The following is a 25,901-nucleotide window of genomic DNA, read 5'->3' as shown; positions in this document are numbered from 1 at the left end:
TTGTTGACCAGATATAAAAATGTTCCTTTCCAGCTGTTAAATTGACCCTGGGCTTTTTCCTCTCCCTCCCCCTCTCTGCCTTTTGCCTTTAAAAGTTCAGGATGTCTCAAACAGTAACTGTTACATTCTGTCTAGCAAGCCTGGATTGTGGACAGTGATCTAACCTCCTGGAAAAAACATGGAGTTCACCCAAAAACTGAGAGAGACATTTCTCGCCCCAGCCGCCAGCTCATAGGTTTCAAAGCTCTGGGACAGACCTCATGAACAGCTTGGGGCTTTAACGTGTAAGCTGGCAGCGCCAACTCAAACACAGAAAGCACTTCAGCAGGTATAAACAGCAGACACACACCAGGCCAGGCTCAGAGGAAGGCGGGTGGGGGAAATCAGTCAGCAGCCCTTGCCTGCATTACTCTCCCTCAGCCTTCTGTGTCTGGGGACACACGGAGAAAAATTGGACACACCCCCTTTGGATGACAAATTAAGAGAATCAGAAGTCTCAGATTAAATGATTAAATGAATATAAAAATATCTTTCCTCTTGAAAAGCAAGAGATCTTGCTAGTGTGTATACACAGACACACACACACACACACAGAGAAGCATCTTTGCAGCAGTAACTCACCTATAATCATTTTGAATTGCTTGAAAGCAGCAAAATTAGCCTTTCATAGGAAATGTAGAAAATAAAGACACTTCTTTCTCCTTTGGGGACTTTGCTCCTTTTCTTCTCATATTCTCAGTGTTTGCCCTTTCCTCCGGGCCTACCACACTGTTTTAAGCATGCTTGGCTTTCCATATATTGATATTTATTGCTGGCCTCAGCTTTCAATGCTGACACTGGCACTAAATCTCAGTGCTTCTAGATCAATGTGTCTCATTGTACATTTAGAGAACAAAAGAGAATGTCCCCACCACTGAGGGAGCAGGCCATCAAGCTTATAGGATATAAATTGACTGGACTTACCCGGGGGCATTCCCTCCGCCGTCTGAGATTTTAAAGCAAGACAATTAACCATTACAGGTGCTATTCATTTTCATACAAACCGTTTTCTAACAAGAAGGAAGTACATTCCCTTCCCCAAGAGAGTTTGTTGACTAATATAGCTTCTTATAAAGAGAATATTTATTTTTAAGCTTATATTTCTTTATACTTTTACCCTATTTTGTATTTAGTTGAAGTTCACTTAATAAACTTTTTAAAATAACTTTCAAATTATTTTTAATTCATTTACTCAACTAGCATTTATTGAGTGCCCACTAAATGCACTACGTTGCTCTTACAGATATAAGTAATTTACATCCCTATCATCAATAAACACAGCCCCTAATTGGAAAAACAGTCTTTGAAATTATACATTATAAAGTTTGCCATACAAAACCCCTAAATCACTTGAATATTATATTCACTAATCACCACTAAAATATTTATGGAAGCACATACTGCATTCTGAACTCTTCCCTTAATTTTATGGAGGTACAAGTCACAGAAAGCATGCTCCCTGCTACAAAAGGACTCACAATCTACTTGATTAAAGCATATTTCACTTGTTTCATGCTTTATACATTAAAACTAAGACATATATGAAATGAACATCTCTCTAAAAGCCACAGACTCACAATATCATAGACTGTTATACCTAATAACAATTGACAGGGTAGGCATATAGATATTTGCCAGCCAAATTCTTAATGATAGAGTGAGATCTCTCCAAATTTGAAAAACTATGCAGAACAATTCAAAATCATTTTAGTCATAAGCTCTGACTGGAGCTAAGTTGAAGAAATGTGTCCAAGTGGTGGTGATTGACTTCTGCTTTTCTAAGTTATCAAAATCCAAAGATGTATAAAACACTTCATAATGGGTTCATGTTTCTATTTTAATTCTTTTTATTAATTTAGTAGAAACTTGACTCTTACATCACTAAGAAGCCACACTTCAAAATAAAGTGACCTTTATATTGGTTTTGAACACTTCTGAATGACTTCTCAAATCTAGATGAAGCTATTTGGCCCTTAAAATAAAAACACTTAGTGTAATGAGATTGTTTCCCTATTCATGGATATATGGAGCTAATTAACTTTATAAAACTATGGAAGAAAGATTTTTTTTTTCTTTTTGATTTACCTGTAAGTTGAGAAAATTTCAAGCTTAATGGAATCACTCATTTGCTATATCATTGATTTAGTTATATTGTGGATCCAGCTTTAAAAATTCCCTAAGTGTCATTTTAGCAAAATTAAATGCACCATCTGAACTACATTTTGCTAACAGATCCTGTGCTCTCAACTAAGAGCAAGAAGATAGGAAGAGTACAACGGTTTCTTGCTATTTTTACTTGACTTTCTGTTGCTTAAGTCCTCTGGGATCTCAGAGGGCAATCTAGATTTATTGAGTCTATACCGCAGCAGACATTTTAGAGCCCATGACACATATCATCTCTTGCATGTGTTATTATCTTCCTATTTCAGATGCAGAAAGAGATTCAAAGAAGTTATGTATCATTCTCAATGTCAAACTGCTAGTTAGGTGATAGAGCCAGGATTCCAACCTGGTTATTCCAAGATCTGATGTCTTTCCAATACATTGTGTTCAGTTCTTTATTCCAGACTTTGATATATCCACATGTCATGTTTGTACTAAAACATACATAATTTGTACCTTTGTATAGTATAATAAGAATTCTTAATTGGCCATCAACAGAAAAACACCACATTAAAAATGAAATATTAAAGTCAATCTCATTAACAGGAAAAAGACAGGGACGTATATTATCAAAACTGCTATTCAACATTATTCAGGAGATTGTGGATAAAACAAAAAGTAATAAAAGAAGAACACATGTACATACATACTGGAAAGAAAAGTTGTACATTCATATCTAGACATGATTATACATCAAGGAAATTCATAAGAATCAAATAAAAAGTTTATTTTAGAAAGTTATTAATGTTTAAAATAAATATGTGTAACTATCATCATTTGTCTTTTTATATCAGCAATAATTGGTTATTTGAGCCACTATCTGGAAAATTCCCATTCACGTTATTAAAAACAATTTAAATGGTCTAGAAATAAGTGTAGCGTGAATGGGGTAAAACTAATATGAAAAAACAAGAACTATAAGACATTAATGACTTATACACAAAAAGACATGAATAAATGGAGATAATCATGTTCTGCATGTGTATATCATGGTAAAACTCCTCACTATTATAATGATGTAAATTACCTCAAAATTAATGTATAAATTGAATGCATCCCCAATAAGATTATAGATGATACTTGACAGGTTGATTCTCAACTTCATGTAAAAATGAAATATGTAAGAAAAGTAGAGATTTAAAAAAAATTTTTTTAAATCCATGGTAATGAAAGTAGTATGATATCAACACAGAAGTAGCCAAATAAATTCAGAACAGGATATATACAAATGTAGCCATGACAAAAAGATAGTTTGATATATGATAAAGAGGATATTTTAGTTCAATGAGAAAAAGGATGGAACTAGCTATTCCAACAACATTTGGGGGGAATATAGCCTTCATTTGCGAAAAGAAAAATGAGTGAAAAATATGATCAAATAATTCACACACGCTGTAAGACAAATGTTGAAAAATAAAGTTATATAGTAGCCTTAACGTGTACACAAAAAAATTTTAAATGTCATAGAACTTTATGTAAAATTAAAGAATATAAAACTACTAAAAGAGAATGAAGTAAATATATTTATAACTATAATGTAGGGAAGCCTTCTTGCCTAAGATATATTAAAAAGCAATAAAAATAAGATAAATATTAAAAAAGAAAAGAGTGGTCAATTTAACTGTATCAACCCTAAAACTTCAAAATATAGCCATACAAACAAGGGCACATACCAAGTTAAAAGACAATTGACAGCATGCAGAAAAATATTTTAATTGTATGTATTACAGACAAAATATTAACATTTAAACTGCATTGTGAACAGATCATCTGGATCAAATCAGTAAGAAAAAACTAAAACAATGACAAAAATAGAAAAATGAGCAAAGCTTATAAACTGGCTTTTCACAGACATGGAAATACAAATGGTCAAATGAATAAGTAAAGCTGTTCAACCATCCTGGAACTATTAAAATACAAATAAAACAATCAGGAGATTTTTTTTTTTTTTGCTCCAAATGGGAATAAATTTTAATGATAAACTTTATGAGTTTGTAGGGAGATAGGAAAATGTCTGTGATTGCCTCTTAGGAATATAAATTGATACTGATTTTCTGGAGGATAATTTGACAATAGCTTTAAATTTTAAATGTGTATATCTTTAAACCAAGCAATTTGCTTTCGGTAGGTTTTAGAGAAATGTGAACCAAAACAAGTATGTATCAAGAGTTTCATGATGATGTTGTAATGCTGCAAAATAGTAATTCTCTAAGGATCCATCAAAAGGGAAATCATTAGATAAATAAAATATATCTATGCAATGAAATCCCTTGTAACAAAAAGAATGAAGAGGGTCTACTTCTATGAACATGGATAGATCTCAAAATAGGGACATTAAAGGAAAATACATACCATTCATCATTCAAGTTTTTACAAAAGGAAGTTAAAAATAAGAATATATCAGATCAGTAGTAAAGTGTAAAGAAAGATGTGTATGAGTATATATATACATATCTATGTATATGTTATGTGTGTATATACATCTCAGATCTGATAAAAGAACTAGAACTTTTTTAAAAAAGGGGCCAATCTTAGTATTATTTGGCTCTTTTACAAAAGGATATATCCTATGTATATAGTGTTAAGAAAGGTTTAATATTGATTGTCTGCAAATTAACTAAAAGTCCAATGCAATACCAAACAAAATTCCATTTCTTTTTAGAACCTAACAATTGATTATCTAAGGAAAAAAAGCTGAAATGTAGCCAATGCCTTTTTGTAATAGAGTAATGAGGGAAAAATAATTAACACAGTATGGTATTAGTATAGAAAAAGGCTGGTAGAGCAAAGGAATACAATAGGAAGTCTGTAAACAGGTACATGCATATTAGTTGAGAACCTCTGGTTACTAAGTCTAATTTGCCTAAGCAAGACAAAAAGGTACATCAAAGAAACAAATAAAAAACATAAAAAACAATCCATATACACCCATGTTCATCGTGACATTATTCATAATAACCAAAAGCTGAAAGCAACCCAATTGTCCCCTGACAGATGAATGGATAAACAAAAAGTGATGTATATGTACAATGAAATGTTATTCAACTTCAGAAAGGAGAGAACTTCTGACACATGCTACAACGTGGATAAACTTTGAAGACATTGTGCCAAGCAAAACAAGTCAGTCACAAAAGGACAAATATTGTATGAATCCAGTGATATGAGGTACCTAGTAGTCAAATTAATAGAGACAGAAAGTAGAATGGCGGCTTCCAGAGACTACAGGAGGAGAGAAATATGAAATTATTGTTCAATGGGAATGAAGTTTTGGTTTGGGAGGATGAAACGGTTCTTCTGGGATTACTAAATAACTGGAATCAAGATGGCCCACACAACCAGGTTTCTTTCCATTGCATTTCTCTTTAAACTTGTTTTATTTACTTTTACTAGACACTGCATTTTCCCATTTAATAGAAAGTACAGATGTCAAATAGCCTCTGAGTTTTATACTACGTGGTCACCTGGTTTACAACAAAGGTGCCACTATAGCATGTTTCAATAAAGGGTGCAGAGTCAATTGGATATCTGCATAGAGGAAATCCGAGCAGACCACATAAAATTAAGATGGATTGTCAATCTAACAAAAAAAAGTGAAACAATAAAGCTTCTAGTAAAAAACACAACCTTAGGTAGTCCAACATTTCTTAAGTAAGTCACAAAAGGTAATAATTATAAAGGAAAAGTTTGAAAAAAACAGATGAACTTATTTATTGAAAGACATGATTAAGAGAAAAAATATTTCTAACTGTAAATATGAGACATCACATATATGAAGGAGCACATACCCAGAAAAAGAAAGAACTCGTACAAATAAATAAGGAAAAGACAACCCAATTTTTAAAACAGGCAAAAGACTTGAAAAGGTTTTCACAAAAGAGAACATCCAAATTATTAATAATCATATGAAAAGGTGCTAAACTTCCCTAATAATCAGGAAAATACATTGCAGACTACAATGATATACCTCTACACAACCATCAGAATGACCAAATTTTTTAAAATAAATAATACCAAGAATTGGCAAGAATATACAACTGGTACTACCCCCCATTGCTGACATAGTGATAAACTGGCACAATTCCTTTGGAAAACTGGCAGTATCTTTTACAGTTGAATGGACACCTATTCTATGAACCAGCAATTCTACTCTGAGTTAAATGTCCAACAGAAATGTGTACATGTATATACCGAAAGACGTATGGAAGAATCATAATAGTGTTATTTGTAACATATAAAACAAACATACAAAATGCCCATTCACAATGAATAATTTACAATATATTCCTGCAGTAGAATACAGGAAGATGAATGAACTATTGATACCTGCAACAACAGGGATGGTTATAATCATCCAATACATGGAAAATGTTGAGTGAAAGAAGCCAGATTATAAATGAATACAAGACTGAACTATGGTACCATAAGTAGGATAGCACTTAACTTTGGAGAGGAAGAAGCAAATTAGGACAACGTAGGAACCCAAAGGAGGCCCCCAGAGTGATGGATATGATATGTACTCTGCCTTGATCTGAGTGTTGGTTACACAACTGGTTTCACTTTGTTGAGCCAGTACCTATAATGTGCATGTACTTTTCTATATGTCTGTGATGCTTCTATTGAAAAGTTTAATTTAAATGGTGTCGGAAAACAAATATTCTTTATTCCTTGATGATGGGAGTATAACTTGAGAGGACCTCTTTGGAGGGCAATTTGATATTTAACAACCGAGTAATTTCATTTCTAGAAGTTTGTCATATGGACATATTCACTAGCAACAAAGAAAATAAAGAGAATAATACATTTATAACATTTTGAAGCACTTGTTGTCATATATTTTTTCAGAATTTTATATGTACTAGTGTACTTATTAATTCCAATAAACCTATGAGACAGGTGATGATGTGTACAGAGATGTAAATAGCAGTATTACTTGCAATAATAAGAACCCGAAATCTTAATAATCCTCAATAATGAAATAAATTAATTATCTCATTCATACAGTAAAATGAATAAAGTAAACATATATTAAAATAGGTTGATAATTTATTAATAAAATTTAAAATTCAGGGCTAAAATGATCATTTTAGGGCTCGTTTTATTTTAAAAACTAAAGATGAACATACACACAGAAATAAACCTGCAAAGCTACAAGCTAAACTGCTAAATCTGGTTATCCCTGGGAGGTGGGATTGTGAGGAGGATGTATTCTTTGTAGTTTATACATTTCTCTATTGATGGAATGTTTTACTGTAAGCAATGCATTATATTCATAATTAGGAATAAAATGTAAAGCTATTTCCCATTTTTTAAAAAAAGTAATGATAATAATGATGCACCTTAATTTGTCCATTCTTCAGCTAAAACACCAAAAATATGGAATAAATTCAAGAAACTAGCTTATTTTAAAATATATCCAGAAACATTTTATATATTAAAATGAGATTAAATGGAATATATCTCAAAATGGCTGCATCTAAATCCCTTTGCATTTTTTTTTTTTTTTTTGTCCAACTCTTAAGAGTGATCTTTAAATCCATTTTATCTTAACACCAGCCAACATCAAAAAAAGGTATGGTAATGAGTATCTCTGTATTCTCTTTATGAGAAAACTATGTCTATATTTCCTGCCTCTTTGTTTTGGTGATACTGAATGGAAACTTTAATTCACAAGATTTGAAAGTAAACTTTGTAAAATGACACAAGTGTAAAAACCATTAGTGGCAACAACATTTGCTAAATACTGACATCTGACTGCGTGATAGATCAAGTTTAGCTGCTTGGGCTATCTAATTAGAAAAATGAAGGTATATGGAAGAAAAATAAGAAGCCCTTGGCACCCAGGTCAATAGAATAACTTGTAATAGAACTGTTTTTCAGCCTTACCTAACTAAAAAAGAATGTTTTCAAGAGTTGGAGTTTAAAATATGTCAGCCAAATTGCAAGGCATAAACAGTGTATTTATATGCACACAAACAACTTAGGAAAATTCATAGCCAGGAGAAATGCATTTTAAACCAAAGTGTTTAAAATCTCTTTTTCTCTTTCTCTTTCATTATGGACTTCTGATTAAACAATTCTTTAAGAAGATAAATTGCAAGCCTTCTAGTATTCATGCCTAAAAGTTGAGAAGACACTGGCAAGAAGGAGGAAAAAAAAAAAAAGAAAGAAAGAAACAAAAATAAACAAGGGACCTGAAGGAACTGTGAGCGTTCAAAGCTTGGCATTAGATTTGGCAACAGGTGAATTTTCTTTGGAGGGTATTAATTTTGTAAGTCAAAGCTATTAAAATCCAACTTCCCTTTCAGGTCTGGAAGGCATAATGCACAGATCTCTTGCTCCAGCTCTCCCTAGGGACTGCATTTTATCCAATTAGTCCCACCCCCTTCACTGGCTCATATTTTAAGTACAAAGTCTGCTGGCCAAGACCATTCATTTAGTCTTGCCACATACTGTGAGGAAGTCTATGTCAATGTTAATCTGGCCTTCCCGGATAAGGATACATGCCCTTAGCAAATGCACAAACCTACAGTTTCCAAAAATGTCTCATGATACTTTTAAATCTCAGGAAAAAGTAAAACCTTTAAAAAGGGTTTAATACCCTTTTTCTTCACAACTCTGTTGGAAACAGATTGTTATTCATTTATAAGTTATTCACTACCCTTTATTTTCAGCTTACTCTTTCAAGATGTCTGACACCAAGAATTCTTTGACCACGCTGGATTCAATCCCACATTTCCTTCATATATAGATTCTCCTATTTTTTCTCCTAAAGGATTGTTCCATACATTCTCCATTTTTCCTCTTAAACTTCTATTCATCCTATAATCTCTGCTGTCAGTCCCATTGAAATGGGTGACTCTATGAGCCTGTCTGATGTCAGCTCTTTTACTTTTGCCCCAGCTTCCATCCTCTCTTGCTCAAGTCTGTCTTCTCTCTTCTATATTGTTCATTTTTTCTCATTCTACCTGCTATTATTTAAAAGCAAATATCTCATTCTCTCCATCTCACTTCAAAGAGACTTCACCTCACCTCTTCACAGAAGTTGCCTTGGTAAAGAGCCCTAAGAACCTCCACATTGCCAAATCCAATGGTCATTCCTCAATCCTCATTTAGTTGGTCAGTTGTCAATGTTTGACACAATCCCTGCCTCCTCCTGGAAACATTTTTTCTCAATTTCAGTAGCCATAAGACAGAGCTACTTTTCTGATTTTCCTCCTACCTGATTTTCCACTTCTCAGTGTCCTTTTCAGGTTCTATCACCTCTCCTAACTAGTAGTTCCCCACAACATAGTCCTTGGTGTTCTTCTCTGAGTTTACTCACCCTCTGGTTAATGTCACCCAGACTCATGGCTTTAAATATCATCTATTTGCTGAGTTCTCCCAGATTTATATTTTCAACTGACCTCTTCTTTGATCTCTGGACTTAAATATCCAGCCATGCATTCAACACCTCCAGTGGGATATCTAATAGGCATCACAAATTTAACTGGTATAAACTAAGCTCCTCCCCACCTTGCCAAGAACTGCTCTTCCCGTCATCTTTTTCACTACAATACATGACAACTCCATCTGTCCACTGGCTCAGGCCAATAAATCCTAGAGACTCCCTTTGCTCCTCCTTCCATCACCTTCCCTCCACCCTATTTTGAATTCATCAGAAAGCCTTACTGACTGTAGTTTCAAAATACACATGCAGAATCTGACCAGTGTTTACCACCTCCACTGCTACTACCCTGGGTCCACACCACTATCACTTTCATTTGGATTGCAACAAACACTTACTTGGTCTTCCTATTTCCACTATTGTTTCTTCACTCATTTTACTCTCAACACAGCTGACAGACTGATTCTTTTAAAACATACCATGTCATGTTACTCCTCTGCTCAAATTGGCTACTTTTGTCACTCAAAATAAATGGCAAAGTCCTTACAATGATCAGAAGAGCTTCTTCTTTGTCCTGCCCCTTTCAACATCCAAGTTTCCTCTCTTACCTCCTCTTCTACTATTTCACCCTTCCCTGACTCTGCTCCAGCCACATTGGGCTACTTGCTGTTTCTGGAATAAGCCAGGCTTATTCCCACTTCAGGCTATTACCTCTGCCAGGAGTACTCTTTTTTTTTTTTTTTTTTTATTCTAAACATTTATGTTTATTATAGAAAAAGGGGAAAATAAACATAAAGAGAAGAAAATGAGAAGCCCCCATAAGCCCATTTGGTGTCCATTCTTCTCTATTGGCTTGTTTCAATGGAGGCTTCTGCCTTGGTGGAAATGCTGTCTGCCACCCCATACAGTAGCCACTGTTCTTGGGTGGTTATTGAGCACTACTCTTTATCTAAGATAGAAACATGGCCCATGGCCAGGCGCAGTGGCTTATGTCTGTAATCCCAGCACTTTGTGAGGCTGAGGCGGGCAGATTGCCTGAGGTCAGGAGTTTGAGACCAGGACGGCTAACATGGTGAAACCTCGTCTCTACTAAAAATACAAAACGTGGCCAGGCATGGTGGCACACACCTGTAGTCCCAGCTACTCAGGAGGCTGAGGCAGGATACTCGCTTGAACCTGGGAGATGGAGGTTGCAGTGAGTCAAGATTGCACCCCTGCACTCCAGCCTGGGTAACAGAGCAAGACTCTATCTCCACACACACACACACACACACACACACACACACACACAAATCAAATCTTCACTCAGTGAGACCACTTGTTACTGAAGTAACTCAGCCCTCCAAACTCTCCTACCTGCCCTTCTCAGGTTTTCTTTACAACATTTATCATCACATATGTTTTATAGTTTATGTACAATGTTAAGTTCCATGAAGACAGGAATATTTGTTCATTTTCTTCACTGCTGCATTCCCAGCACTTGAAATAGTGCCTGAGACACAGTAAATACAGTCACCTTGTGGCCAGGAAATGTGCTAGTTGCTAGATACAGTACTGTTTTACTCCTGTAACCACATTTTCTTAGTCCTTTTTCTGCTGCTATAACAGAAAACCACAGACTGGGTAATTTACAAAGAAAGAAGTTTATGTCTCACTGTTCTGGATGCAGGAAAGTCCAAGAGCATGGCAATAGCATCTGGCAAAGGTCATCCCATAGAGCATGGGTGAAAGGCAGGAGTACAGGAGAGAGAGGAGATGGGGCAGAACCTCACCCTTTTATCAGAAATCCACTGCTGTGATAACTCTCTCCTGAGATAATGGCATTAATCCATTCATGAGGGCAGATCCTGCATGAGATTAACCCCTTTTAAAGGCCCCACTGCCCAATACTGTTACATTGGCAATTCCATTTCAATATGACTTTTGAAGGGGACATTCAAACCATTGCACACATCATCATTTCTCTGAAGTCAAAAATTCCCACTCAGATATCTCTGAAAAAAAAAATTTATTTCAGAAAACATACCAAGTAAAACATTTATTATTACCACATTTATGTCCCAGAAACATGCCAGGTTAACTCCTTTTGCTGATATCTTCATAAATCTGCCTGACAGTATAAACCTGAGCATCTTTTCTTAAAAGTGTATTTCCTAATAAAACTCAATAGAAGAAAACAAGTTCTCTGCCTACTTTAAAATTAAGTCATGCCAGACGCAGTGGCTCACGCCTGTAATCCCAGCACTTTGGGAGGCCGAGGCAGGCAGATCACGAGGTCAGGAGATCGAGACCATCCTGGCTAACATGGTGAAACCCGGTCTCTACTAAAAATACAAAAAAATTAGCCAGGCGTGGTGGCAGGCGCTTGTATTCCTAGCTACTCCGGAGGCTGAGGCAGGAGAATGGCGTGAACCTGGGAGGCAGAGCTTGCAGTGAGCCGAGATCCTGCCACTGCACTCCAGCCTGGGTGACAGAGTGAGATTCCATCTCAAAAAAATAAAATAAAATAACATTAAGTCAAAGAGGTACTCTATAAGCAAACTCAATAATAATGCCACTTTATTAATTTTTCACTGTGTATAACTTGGATTGTTTTCTGATTTTTGGCACCAGGATTCCTGTATTCTGTGAGCTTCTTGGCAAAAATGACGTCATGTTTTTTAGAGAGAATTCATTACATGCACTAGACTTGTCTGATTAAGTTTCAAAATTTGAAGAAAAAATCATTTATAACGAAAGCAGAAGAAATTTAAGAGAACCAACAGCAAAGAATTATTTAACAAGCTACTTTTTAGTTTTTCTCATTCTAGTCTCAACTCTTTAAATAAAGCACTGTTAAAACTATCTGTTGTTGAAACAACAGGATTTGGCTGGTGACTTCCAGACCACCTTGTGGCTGACTCAGCAATGTGTTCATCAAGCTATTTTCTTCTACTTCTTCTATGTCTATGTCAACGATAGATGACACTGGCATTCCCTTTGCACTTGGGTGTGGCCGTATGACTGGATCATCATGTGTGATTTTGTCCTATGATTCAGGATGAAGCATTAAGAAACCTCTTATGTGATTCTCTCTGTTCACTCATTTTTTAGCTGAATGTGAAGGAAGCTTGAGTCCTTGAAGGACCACAAGATAGACTGATCACTGATCAGGAACATTTACTTTGGATCTGGTACATCAGCAATAAATATACTTTTATTGTGTTAAGCCGTTAGGATTTGGGAGTTTATTGTGGCAATCATTGTTACTTATTTTAAGTAAAATACTACTAGAAATTGGGACCCCAGAGGTAACTGGTTCATAGTCCTATCATAGGTATATCCTCCAGATGTCTGGCAGGAGCACATGTAAAATAAACATACCACATAGCATCAAGCAAAGCTGCCTTTCATCTGTTTTATGCAATGACTACCACAGCATGGCAGAAGTAAATTAAGGCTTCCCAGAACCAAGAAATGTTCTTAAATATAAGTTGATATGATTGGAATGCAGTTCAGTGAATAAGAACCTTTCTTTACTCTTTAAATCAAAGTTAAGCTTAATTTCTGCCCCCCGCCCTTTGCTCTCAATAGTCATGAATTTAATAAGAATTTTTGAACCTATTTTCCCCAGTCAGAAAAATCTTCCAAAGAGTTCTCTAAACATCCCTAACATACCGTGACCTATTTCCCCTTAAAACTATAAAATAAATCTATTCATATATATTTTTTGAATGTCTACTAGACCCAAAGCACTGAGATAATCCTGTGGAGAAAGAAAAGTACAATATATGATGCTTACTCCTATTCCTAAGCTTAACTTTCCTATTTCAATCCCTCCATAATTCAAACAGTGCTTTATAAAATATGAACATATGTGTCTATGATGATCAAGAAAGAATAGTTGGGATTATACTTGGAAGTAGGACACTATAGATGAAACAGAAATCAACAATGGAGAAGTGAGAACAGACGGAGTGGACTAATGAGGACAGGGAGGTAGGACCAGCTATTAACCAGATTTTGTTTTCTGGTTTTGAGAGGTAGAGGTTTTCCCACAATTATACAGGTGTTGCCTAGTGCCATGGCTCCTGAACACTCCAGTCTTGACGTTTCTAGACAGATATTACCTATGGTTGTGGCTGTTGAACTATACTGCAACCTAGGCGCTTCTTAGACTAAGGCTGAGTTTACGAGGATGAGGATTCTAGGAACAGGTCTAAGGGACAAGAGCAGCCCTGGACCAGGGCCTAGAGGTGGCCTGGGTTAGAAAATGGCCTGTAAAGTAATTCAGGCCCAAGTGTTCTTAGAAGACAGGCATGGAGCCCAGCTTCTGAATCTTTTGTGATTGCCAATGGCACTAAACAGATAGAGGTTTGCATTCTTGTTCTGCCGCTTGTGAGCTGGTGATGTTATTTGTACATCACTTTGCTTCTCTGAACCTCCAGTTTCCTCACCTGTAAGATGGGAATGCTCACAGGACATATTTCATAGGGTTATTACAGGAATTGAGATGACATATGTAAAGGACTCAGCATAGTGTTTGGCCCATAGTAAGCACTCCCCAAATGGTTATTATTTAAATGCCTCATATGCACAATATCCAAGGTTCTAAGAGAAGATCTTTTAATTTCATCCATCCTTTCAACCAACCAGTAAGAACGGACACATATGAAGAGTGCTCTGAAAATATATATATAATTTTTTTTGAGACAGAGTGTCACTCTGTCGCCCAGGCTGGAGTGCAGTGGCACGATCTCGGCTCACTGCAACCTCCGCTTCCTGGGTTCAAGTGATTCTCTCACCTTGGCCTCCCAAGTAGCTGGGGCTACAGGTGAGCACCACCACACCCGGCTAATTTTAGTATTTTTGGTAGTGACAGGGTTTCACCATGTTGGCCAGGCTGGCCTTGAACTCCTGACCTCAAGTGATCCACCTGCCTCGGCCTCCCAAAGTGCTGGGATTATAGGCATGAGCCCACCCAGCCTGAAAATATTTTTGAATACAATAATACAGGCTTTAAAGATTTAACAAAAGATCTTCATGAAGATTTCCCCAAACTGTATGGCAGACTCAAGAAAAAATTGTTTTCCTACCTCTTTATGGTCACTACAAAATAACCTGACTGATATGGTTTGAATGTTTGTCCCTTCCAAATCTTATGTTGAAATATGATCCCCTGTGTTGGAGGTGAAGCCCAGTAAGAGATGCTGTATTATGGGGGCAGATCCCTCATGAATGGCTTAGCGCCATCTTGGTGAAGAGTGAGTTCTTTCTCTGGTAGTTCACGTGAGAGCTGTTTTTTGTTTGTTTGTTTGTTTATTTTTAAGTGTGGCACCTTCCCCATCTCTTTCCTGCTCCTGTTCTCATCATGTGACCTTCCTGCTCCTCCACCTTCTTGAGGCCCTTTCCAGAAGCAGATACCAGTACCACGCTTCCTCTATAGCCTGCAGAACCATGAGCCAAAATAAATCACTTTTCTTTATAAATTATCCAGTTTCAGGTATTCCTTTAGAGCAATGCAAGAACAAACTAACACACTGACTCTGAATATCAGCCCTGCTTATCTTGCCACACATCCAAAAAGGAATGGCTGATAACAAAAGGAAGTGAACTTAGAACTCTTAGTACTTACTTCTCATTTGCAACCTAATGCTGACCTTCCCTTTTGCTTTTACTAGAGAATACTTACATTATAAAGCCTATGAGGCACATTCTCATTGCTATAAATGTACATGACTTAAAAAAATAAATAAATAGAAGCTTAAAGTACAGTTAGTTCTCAGTTATTCATGTACAAAATAGGGTCTTTCTGAGTTAAACACATCAGATAGATAAAATAAATATCAGAAATAAAATAAAAGACTTTCTACATTCAGTAGGCACCCAGTTTCTCCTACACCACAAAGGCAGATTGAGATCATTCAAAATACAGTTGCATTTCACTGGATTCTAAATGAAACCAAAACGATAGCCTTCTGTCACACAAATCCCCTAAAACACATTGGCTATTTGACCTTGGATGAGATATTTGCATTCTCTGGTCTCATTTTCCTCCTCTGAACAGTAAGGAAGTGCAACTAAGCAGTTTCTGAAGTTCTTTCCATATGCAATATTCTGACATTCTCTCTTGAAACTGATATCTCCCATTAGCAGTGGCTCGTAGAGACTTCCAAGATAGTCTAGCCAAACCTTATCCAATGCTGGAAGCCCCACTACAACATCTGATTGACCATCTCCATTGACAAGAAATTTACTACCTCCTAAGATAGTCCAATCAAACTTCCAGCAGCTATTTTCAATAGTAGGTTCTTCCTTAGACTAAGCTAAAATCCACCTGTATGAGGCAGGGTTCTCCAGAGAAATAAAATCAATAATATATATACTATGAAAAACCGGCTCATGTGATTATGGAGGCTCAGAAATCTCAGTCTGCAGTCTGCAAACTGAAAACTCAGGAAAGCCAATGGTGTAATTCTAGTCTGAGTGTTACAGGAAACGGGTCCCGATCCAGACCTCAAGAGAGGGTTGTTGGATCTCGCACAAGAAAGAATTCAGTAAAGCAAGTGTAAAGTGAAAGCAAGTTTATTAGGAAAGTAAAGGAATAAAAGAATGGCTACTCCATAGACAGAGCAGCCCTGACAGCTGCTGGTTGTCCATTTTTATGGTTATTTCTTGATGATATGCTAAACAAGGAATGGATTATTCATGCTTCCCCTTTTTAGACCAGATAAGGTAACTTCCTTTTGTTGTCATGGCATTTGTAAACTGTCATGGCACTGGTGGGAGTGTAGCAGTAAGAACAACCAGAGATCACTCCTGTGGCCATCTTGGTTTTAGTGGGTTTTGGCTGGCTTCTTTACTGCAACCTGTTTTTATCAACAAGGTCTTTATGACCTGTATCTTGTGCCGAAGTTGGAAGTAAATGCTTGGTGCCGCAAAATGAAAATAGCACTCAGGCAAAAGTTTTCTCAGCAAGGCAATTTACTTCTATAGAAGGGTGTGGCTCACTGGTGGGGCAATGGCGAGAGCACACCGGACAAGGGAAGGGAAGGGGTTCTTATTCCTAATGCAGCTAGTCCCTACTGCTGTGTCTTTCCCCTATTGGCTAGGGTTGGACCGCACAATCTAAACTGACCCGACTGGCTAATGTTTGAAATTGAACACAGCTATCTAGGCAGGAAGGGAAAGGCTATCTGTAACGGAGCACAAGGCATGTCTAGGCTTGTCAGGGCATATCAGGGCACAGCAAGGGTGGGAAGGGTTGTTTACAGCACTGGTAACTATAGAAACTAGAGAAACAAAGAACAAGAAGAACAGGGAATTAAAACCTTTTGAAGAGGAATTTATCATCTCTATCACCAACCTCCTATCTCATCCTGTGACTTAGAATGGCTTAACTGTCTAGGAATGCAGCCCAGTAGGTCTCAGACTCATTTTACCCAGCTCCTATTCAAGATGGAGTTGCTCTGGTTCACAAGCCTCTGACATGAGTCCAAAGAACTAGAAAACCAGTGGAGCCAATGGTGTAAATCCTAGTCCCAGGGCAGGAAAAGATAAGATGTGATGTCCCAGCTGGAGCAAATGGTCAAGAAGAAAAAGAGACAAATTTCCCCCTTTTCTACCTTTTTATTCCTTCTTATTATACTCAGGCCCTCAACAGATTGCATGATCCCCTCCCCAACTACTTTACTGAGTCTACCCATTCAGATGCCAATTTTATATAGAAAGAGCCTCATAGACACACCCAGAAATAATGTTTAATCTGGGCACCATGTGGCATAGTCAATCTGATACAAAAAATTTAACTATGTCTGAAATTTTTGCATATAGATTGTGAAAACTGAATATTCTATGTGTAAACCAAAAATAAAACTAAAAGCCCCTCAGCCATCTGAATGGACCCTCCTCTCAGCAAGGGCATTCCAAAGTTAACCTGAAAAAACTAGTTTAGGCCATGATGGGAAGAGGGAGCCAGACATGCCTCATTATATACTCTTCCCTTTTGGAATTACTGGTAGAACAGACTCTTTAAGTCTGATAAGAAACATTTACGTCTGGACTTTCTGAAGCCTGCTACCTGGAGGCCTCATCTGCATGATAAACTCTTTGTCTTTACAACCCCGTATTCTAACTCAGACATTCCTTTCTTTAGATAATAACTCTTTCAATCAATTGCTAATCAGAAAATCTTTAAATCACCTATGGCCTGGAAGCCCCTGCTTCAAGTTGCCCCACCTTTCTGGACTGAATAAATATACCTCTTATATGTATTGATTGATGTCTCCTGTCTTCCTAAAATGTATAAAACCAAGCTGTACCCCGACCACCTTGGACACATGTGGTCAGGACCTCCTGAAGCTGTGTCAGAGGTGTATCCTTAACCTTGATCGAATAAACTTTCTAAATTGATTGAGACCTGTCTCGCATACTTTCGGTTGACAAATGTAATTACACCTCTCTATATCAGGACTACAATATTGAATATAACAATCTCCTTATCAAGGATTAAAATAAAGTGTATAATGTAATTTAAATTTTTTATATCGGTATAGCTGAAGGGCAAGAACTTCATTTCTTGAAATGTTGCAGTCTGAACTACATCCTGTACACATCTACATTCTACTTTCTACACTGAGCTTCATTCCAACAAGCATGAGAACAACTGTCCAGATGTTCTGAAACATACTCATATTTATTACCTCCATGCAAATGTGTGCATTTTCATGTGGTTTTTGTAGACATGCTTTAAGAATAATTAAAGTTATCTGATATATGCATATATTTGTAAAAGGTGATATTCTAATACTTAGATCATCAGATTTATTCAGACACAGCATTGTTACCGGACAGAGATCCCGATCCAGACCCCAAAAGAGGGTTCTTGGATCTCATGCAAGAAAAAATTCAGAGTGAATCCACAGCGCAAAACAAAAGCAAGTTTATCAAGAAAATAAAGTGGTGAAACAACAGCTACTCCATCGACAGAGTAGGGTGTTCCCAAAAGTAAGAGGAGAAATGCTTCCACCCTAGGTAGAATACTCGTTTATTTATAAGATTAAAAAAAGATCATGGGAGATGTGCTACTGCTACAAGGGTTTGTGATAAAGGATTAATTTTCTTAATTGCTATATTTTGCAAGAATCAATATTATTATCTTTAAAGCGAAATTAGGAATGCTTCTGTTCTCAAGATATCGAGATATCAGGACACTCCTAAGTCTGGATCTGTTTAGTAAATGTTATCAATCTGTTCCCTTAATTGTAGGCATATACAGATTAGGAACACCTAACTTTCTGGGAATGCAGCCCAGCATGTTCCAGCCTCATTTTCCCTGCCCTCACTCAAGATGGAGTTGCTGTGGTTCAAACGCCTCTGACAGCATTGCTAGTAGGGCTTAATAATATCTTTGAAATTTTATCACATTAAAAATGTGTGGGAGAGCTCTCAAAGGTTTTAAGCTAACAAGTTAGATTTAGTTAAACTCTTTGAATAATAACATATTCATTTTTGTTTGCTTTTATTTGCCATAGCTATAGGCATCCAAGATACTCTACAAATGTTGGAACCCAAATACTTCTTCATTGTAATCATAAACTAATCACTTTTCTAAGCATGGGGATTTATCTGATTGCTTCTATACTTTCAAATCAACATTAACTTATAGTCTCTTAAAAAATCTGAAACAGCAGACCAACTTACTGAATATCTTGGTTCTAGGAATGTGCACAGACTGAGCACAGCCATATGCAGAATTAAGCATCACATTTTTGTAGACTATTCATAAAGTGAAGAGTTTCATTTGTACTCATAAATGATACTGGGAATAGACCTTAACACTACTGTGTTTTTAAATAAGCTTGATCTAAAACCATATCAAGAAGTTTAGAAGTATGCATGAGTGCCTCACAGGTAAAAGGTGCTGCCCTAGGCAAAGCGACAAAATAAACTTTGCTGTGAATATTGTGCTTCAGTTTTCTCATTTGCAAAACAGAAGTAACACCACCAAACTGTGTAGCCTCCAGAGAAGAATAAGCGTGAAAGAATATTGAAAACCCTGAAGAGTACCACATAGGCATAAAGATGTTAGAATAGTTGCAATTACTGTTGCGTTCATATAAGTTTCCATTCTCATTTTAATATTAACCCAATTGTCTAAATATCTTATTTAAAAGAAAAATTCAAGCTAGAATTTTCTTCAGGACAAACTTTCTCAAGACATTTTAGAATTTCCTGCTTATTTTACTGCTAGCCAAAAGTACTGCAAAAACACCCACTCTTGTAATTCCTTCACACCTCTGTTTCCAATCCTGGCCAGATCCTCAAACACAAAAAAAGATGTGTTAAGATAGTCAGGGGAAAAGTTCAGTAGATGCTACTGAACCTTTAAAACCAACTTTGGAACAAAAGTGATGGAAGTTATTTTTTGGTACTTAGTTTGCAGTTCTTCCATCAACGACTAATATGATAAACCTGCTCTAATTTCTAGAGTTTTGATGATTAAGCATTTCAGTTGCTCATCATGCTTTCCATATATTATATCTGTAATCCTAATATCCAGAACTAAAATCCTCTATCTGTCTAAGGCAACAGAACATGTAGCAGCATTCAAACCCTGTCACACTTGAAAACAAGTTCACGGCTACATATATAATATTCAGTAACTTGATAATAACTTGTTTTATTTATATCCTTTAACACTTATTCTAGTAAGAATACTCAGGAAAGTATGGAAAGGAAATAAAAGTCATCATGTTTTGATGGGATAATCTCAAAGTCAAATGATTTCCCTCTGGTTTCCCTCAAGCTCTTGGGAGTGGTTATGGAGTTTAGGTCAGCTTTTTTCAGCTAAAGAAAGATACAGGGCTTTATAAAATAAGACAAAGAGTAGAACAGGGAATAACACTAGGAAAAAATAATATTTTTATGGTGAAAAATTGCCACAAACAAAATGGAAACTAACAGGCATATTAATTTTAGGGTGTTTTGATGACATCATTCTTTTAAAGGCCATTAGAAGTCAGTGAGTTATTTAAAGGATAAGGTTAGAAGGGCTTAGGGGAACTAAAACCCTACAATTTCCAGGAAATACAAAGCATGTGTCTACCCTAATATATCTTTAAGTGTATAATTAAAAGAAGAAAGCTTTAATGCTTTTCTAGTCATGGTGGACTCCTGTGCTTTTTTTTTAAAACCCAAAAGAAGAAAAACAACAACAGTGAAACTAAAACCACCAAGTTCAATTCCGTGGGCCATATCCTAAAAATAGGTCAGACTCAGCTTTCTTATGGAAAGAAATACAAAGTAAGAAAGAAAAAAAAAAAAAAAAACAGAAGATCTGAACTGCTTTTCAAAGTCATCTGAATTTAATGCCAAGTCCACGTGGTGCCCTGGCTTTTAGTGGCCTCTTGTGAGCTGCACTGGGCTCTGTACAGCCACCAGAGATTGAGCACATGACATTGGGATGTGACAGAAGAAAAAGTTATTAAAAAGCATACATGCTTCATTCTTTATGCTATTATTTAAACATACAATTTCAATTGTTATAGAAAAATGTCATAGCTGCATTTTAGAGTTTTCTATGTTAGTTCTCCATAAGTTCACACAGAAAATGGTGAAATAAAAATGTAACAGTTCATACTCTGTATTTCCAATACTGTTTTCCGTATGTTTTTCTTCATGTCTATAATGACCATGGTTTAAAAAAATTAAAAGTTTGTATTTGTGTACATCTGTATCCACACAGAATGATAAAATAAAAAACAAGTTAAGATTGTAATTCAGGACTTTTCTTCATTATCACTTCCTCTTTCATAAATGCCCTCTATAGTTTGGAATATACTCCAAGACAATAGACTTACTTTGGAGTAGTTTTCCCAATGAATTACTTCAGTCACAATTTTCTTAAAGATGATACATCTATCGAGATCAAGAGATGGGAGTCAAATGCTTGTTCTACATGTGTTTACCTTCTAGATTCACCTTTAGCAATTAGATGATTAGGTGTGGATGCTTACTGAGTACATGGCACAGATGTAGATGCTTATTCCATCATTTCAGGTAGATCATTGAAATCGGTAGATCAATAGATCATTGAGCTCAGTAAGCATCTAGGCCTGTGCCATGTGCCACGTTGGACACTAAGATGAATAAGAACATCAGCATGTATTAGTGAAAAGACTTAAAATAGTTCACATGTCATGCTTGGCTCATTGCCTGACAAAGGATAAGCCCTGTTAGCCGCGGCTATGACGTCAATGCCAGTGAAGACGACTCTAAATGCAAAGCATCCCCAAAACTCTGTGCTTTCCGTTTTCAAAAGCACATTGTGCTATTAATTCTGTTTTTAATAACAAGCTTTCTACTTACTGTTTATAATGCAGGGCCAGGAAAAGAGGATTAGACAAATATCCAAAAACCTACAACACAATATGTAATGTGATTAGGGAGATATACACAAAGTATTATGGTTGCTCAAAATAGAGTGTCGAAATGAGGAAAGACTGTCTTCTTGGGAGTTGATACCAGAACTGGGATTTGAAAGATGGGAAACAGCTCAACAAAGAGTTCAGCTACGTATTAACAGAATACATCAAGGGAGTTCATTGTCAGGCCAGATAGTGGCCAGTTTTGAATGCTAAGCTAAGAACTTATTTTAGATTTTATTCACCAAGGACTAAGGAAGCACTAAAGATATTTGAAGAAGGGAATAAAATATACATATACATACATATTTCCAGGCATTTTTGAGTGTATGTATGTTGGTAGGTATGTATATATTTATGTATCTCAAAGTGCAAGACTACTTCAAAATTCTGTTTTCCTAGGTGGTTAATAATTTACTCTTGACATTGGATATAAAACTCAAGTCTTTCTGGTCATTAAGCAGTCATGAAGAGCATCTGGGGAGATAATGGTCTGGCTGCAGCAGGCAAGCTAGAAAAACTAGGGGCGTACACGAGGCTCCACTGATGTTGGGTTCTGTGTCCCAGTCTGTGGTAGGTGGGAGCACAGGCCTGCGGCAGGGCAGCTGGACTATGACCTGGACCCTGAAGGACCTGAGGAAGACTGACTCATGACACCTGTTCATACCCTCCAGGTATGTTGGAAGCTGCTTGCTTATGTCCTAAAAGGGAGGACTAATTTATTCTCAAGTACTTGCCTAGGAAGGGTGATACAACAAGACTGAAATGCTACCCATCCTAGAGGCTGAGAGGCAGCTCCTGGTTAGACCTGGAGGTGGTTTGGAAGCAGAAAGGCATCTTCTCTGCACCTTAAGAGTTGCATGATTCCTTCTCTACTTGTTGGTTTATTAGTTTCCTAGGACTGCTGTAATAAACTGGGTGGGTTAAAACAACAGAAATTTATTCTCTCACAGTCCTAAAGGTCAAGGTTCAAAATCAACATGCTGGTGGGGCCATGCTCTGTCTGAAGGCTCTAGCAGTGAGGATCCTTCCTGCCTCTTCTAGCTTCTGGTGATTGTTGAAAATTCTTGGCATTCCTTGGCTTGTAGCTACACCACTCCAATCTCTGCCTCCCTCTTCACGTCGCTTCTCCGCGTGTGTCTGTACCCGAATTTCCCCCTCGTATGCAAGTATCCATCATTAGATTAATCCAGTATGACCTCATCTTAACTTAATTATATCTGCTAAGACCTTATTTGCAAGTAAGATCACAGTCACAGGTTCTGGGGCTTAAAACTTTAACATATCTTTTTAGAGGACACAATTCAACCCTAATAATTGACTTGTTGATCACTGAAGACAAAATGCTGTGTCTCTCAGCATTCAAAGGCTGTCTCTGGTTCAATATCTCTGGACCTGCCCCCTCGTGGCTCTGTGTATCCTTACCTAATAGTGCCTGGGAGATACTAAGGATACAGAGCCACAAGAGAGCAGGATTCCAGGACATAGGGGTACAAGGATCCACATGTGCCTGAAAAAATGGATCTCCAATCTCCCAATGGTCCTGAGTTCCCCCCATTACAAACTGTCCAAGAGTTCAGTCTCAAGAAGGAAGGAAGCCATAGTCAGAAGTGATGATCTATTTGAAACGGCGGGACCTTTAGGACAATTCTGTCCTGCTTTAAAGCTCTGTTTACCTCAGTCCCTCAGGAAGTTCTCTCCCAGGCATTTTTCAGACTCAGCCGAACAGTTCTCAGCTTATGTAGGTGTGCATAGGTGAGGGCTCTGATAAGAGGAGGATGTTCTCCTGCAAGGGACGATGTGGTTACGCTATTTGTCTTGAGGTAGCCAAAAGAAATGCAGCAGAAAAGAGTGTTAGGATCATTACTGACCTGGGCAGAAATAGAAATGCTGACAAATTTCTACTTTTTTCTTTTATTTAATACAAAATCTATAAAACAGCAACCGAAATTATAAATTTTTCTCTAAACTAAAAAGGAAAAATAAAGTCAGGTTTTCTAGAGTTTTTGAGTTGCCAGCTCAGAGTCACTTAGAATCTCAACATGTTAGACATGTGAGTAAGACTATTACAGGTACCGAGTTCATTCTCAGGACATGTTTATGTTCACATTGACCCAGGATAAGAACTAGTGACAGCTGATGGAATTTGTCAGAATTGTAGTATTTTTTGTTTGTTACCTTAGGTAAATAAATTACAATGAATTCTTTCTTTAGTGACTTATAAATATAATTTACTTCAAGTCTGCTTATCTTACTAATTTCTAAACTCCAGGAAGATTGGGCCTCTATTTGATTTGCTTCTACGTCCCTAGAACAATGCCCATTATATAATAGAGGTTCAATAAATGTTTTGGAAATGATTATAGGCCAAAAGCATTGCAGAAGAAAAGCCTTACAAGGTTTAAGGACTACACTTACAGGGAAATGGAAAGGAAGATCCAGTGAGTCATTCCGCAGTCATGGATCATGTCATGAAATGAATATGAATCACAATCAGCCTCCAGGATTATTGAGCTGGGAAATTGTTAGCTTTGAAGCTTGGCAGGCATGGAATTGACTTGATCCATACCCCATACAAAATTAAGTCCCCAAATCCAATGTCCAGCACTAATTTAGAACATAAGCGTCTAAAATATTGCTCATATCTTGAATTCAAATCCAAAGTTTTTTTTTTTTTAAAAAAGTAGTAAAATCTGTACTCATATGGGTTTACAGAAAATCCTTAATTGTTAAAAAAAAAACCTAAACAAATTACAAATGAATTCACTGCACTACAGCCCAGCAGCATTTGTATACAGTTGCAAAGCATTCGTATGATTTTATTTTTCAGTTTTGTAGCTTTCCAGTACTTCCTGGGCCTCTCCTGGGAAAAGATTACTGCATCTTCTAATTCAGGGGTCTATGGAAAAAATGGACATACTAATTTTTCTTAGTTTTATTCTTTAAAATTAGTAGGTATGTTGGTGTTCACTGTACATTTTTTCTATATGTTTAAAAATTTCCATAATAACATTTTGAGAAAAACTATTTAAATTAGAAACAGTAGGACATAGGTTATTAATTACCATTATCTGAATAGACAGCAAGTACTTAAAATTACTATATTGAGATATACATACGTATGTACTTTCACAACTTTGGAGCAAATAATTTCTCTGTAACAAAAGAATGTCATGCACCAGAAGGCACTGGGTTGAAACAGATGATTTCTCCGTATCATTTCCTGATTAGTACTAATAGACACATCTGGAGTACAAAACTCTAAATGCCTTAAATCACTCACCCATGTATACATATATGTGTGTGTACCTGTGCGTGTGTGTGTGTGTATGTTGAACCATGAGAATTTGCTACTTTTGTAGGCCACAAACTATATATCAGCAGTTTCCTATGGTCCCACCTAACATGTACAGAGGCCCAATCTTCATGGAGTTTAGAAATTAGTAAGGTAAACAGACTTGAAGTAAATAATTTTTACAACTTACTCAACAAAGAATTCATTATAATTTATTTACCTAAGGTGATAAACAAAAAATATATTACAATTTTCATAAATTCCATTAGCTGTCACTAGTTCTTATCCTGGGTCAATGCGAACATAAACATGTCCTGAGAATAGAGTTCAACCTGGTATCTGTAACACTCACTCATGTGTCTAACATGTTGAGATTCTGTTATACAACTCAGACTATCTTTATTTGACACTGACTTGGCATCCACTTTTTGCCAGGTACCATCTCCATTTTTAGAGACATAAAGAGGAACAGGCTCTGCACTGGACAGCATATAATGTAATCTCTCTCTCCCAAGGTGTACAGTCTAACAGCAATGTTTATAACGTGCCAAGAAAACACAGAAGATGGACCATTCATTCGGACTGAGTGACTAAGGAGAGCTTGATAGGAATCTAC

General features: G+C 36.7%; 1 long non-coding RNA gene across 2 annotated transcripts in view; it reads right to left on the bottom strand.

Annotated features, from left to right (window-relative positions):
* The window catches only part of LOC112133718 (uncharacterized), a 114,333-nt gene extending 89,648 nt beyond the window's left edge, over positions 1-24,685 (bottom strand). The window contains exon 1 of one of the 2 annotated variants that reach the window (XR_010140348.1): positions 23,667-24,685. This is a non-coding gene — a long non-coding RNA (uncharacterized LOC112133718). Of the gene's footprint in view, positions 1-621; positions 3,633-23,666 lie in introns of those variants that run through there. The other variant, XR_010140349.1, reaches the window with a different exon arrangement.
* Positions 24,686-25,901: the final 1,216 nt, after the last annotated feature.

This window comes from Pongo abelii, chromosome 5 (assembly GCF_028885655.2).
Source record: "Pongo abelii isolate AG06213 chromosome 5, NHGRI_mPonAbe1-v2.0_pri, whole genome shotgun sequence".
NCBI classification, from domain to species: domain Eukaryota; kingdom Metazoa; phylum Chordata; class Mammalia; order Primates; family Hominidae; genus Pongo; species Pongo abelii.
The sequence above is the reverse complement of the archived record's forward strand: the minus strand, read 5'-3'. Positions and strand labels throughout refer to the sequence as shown.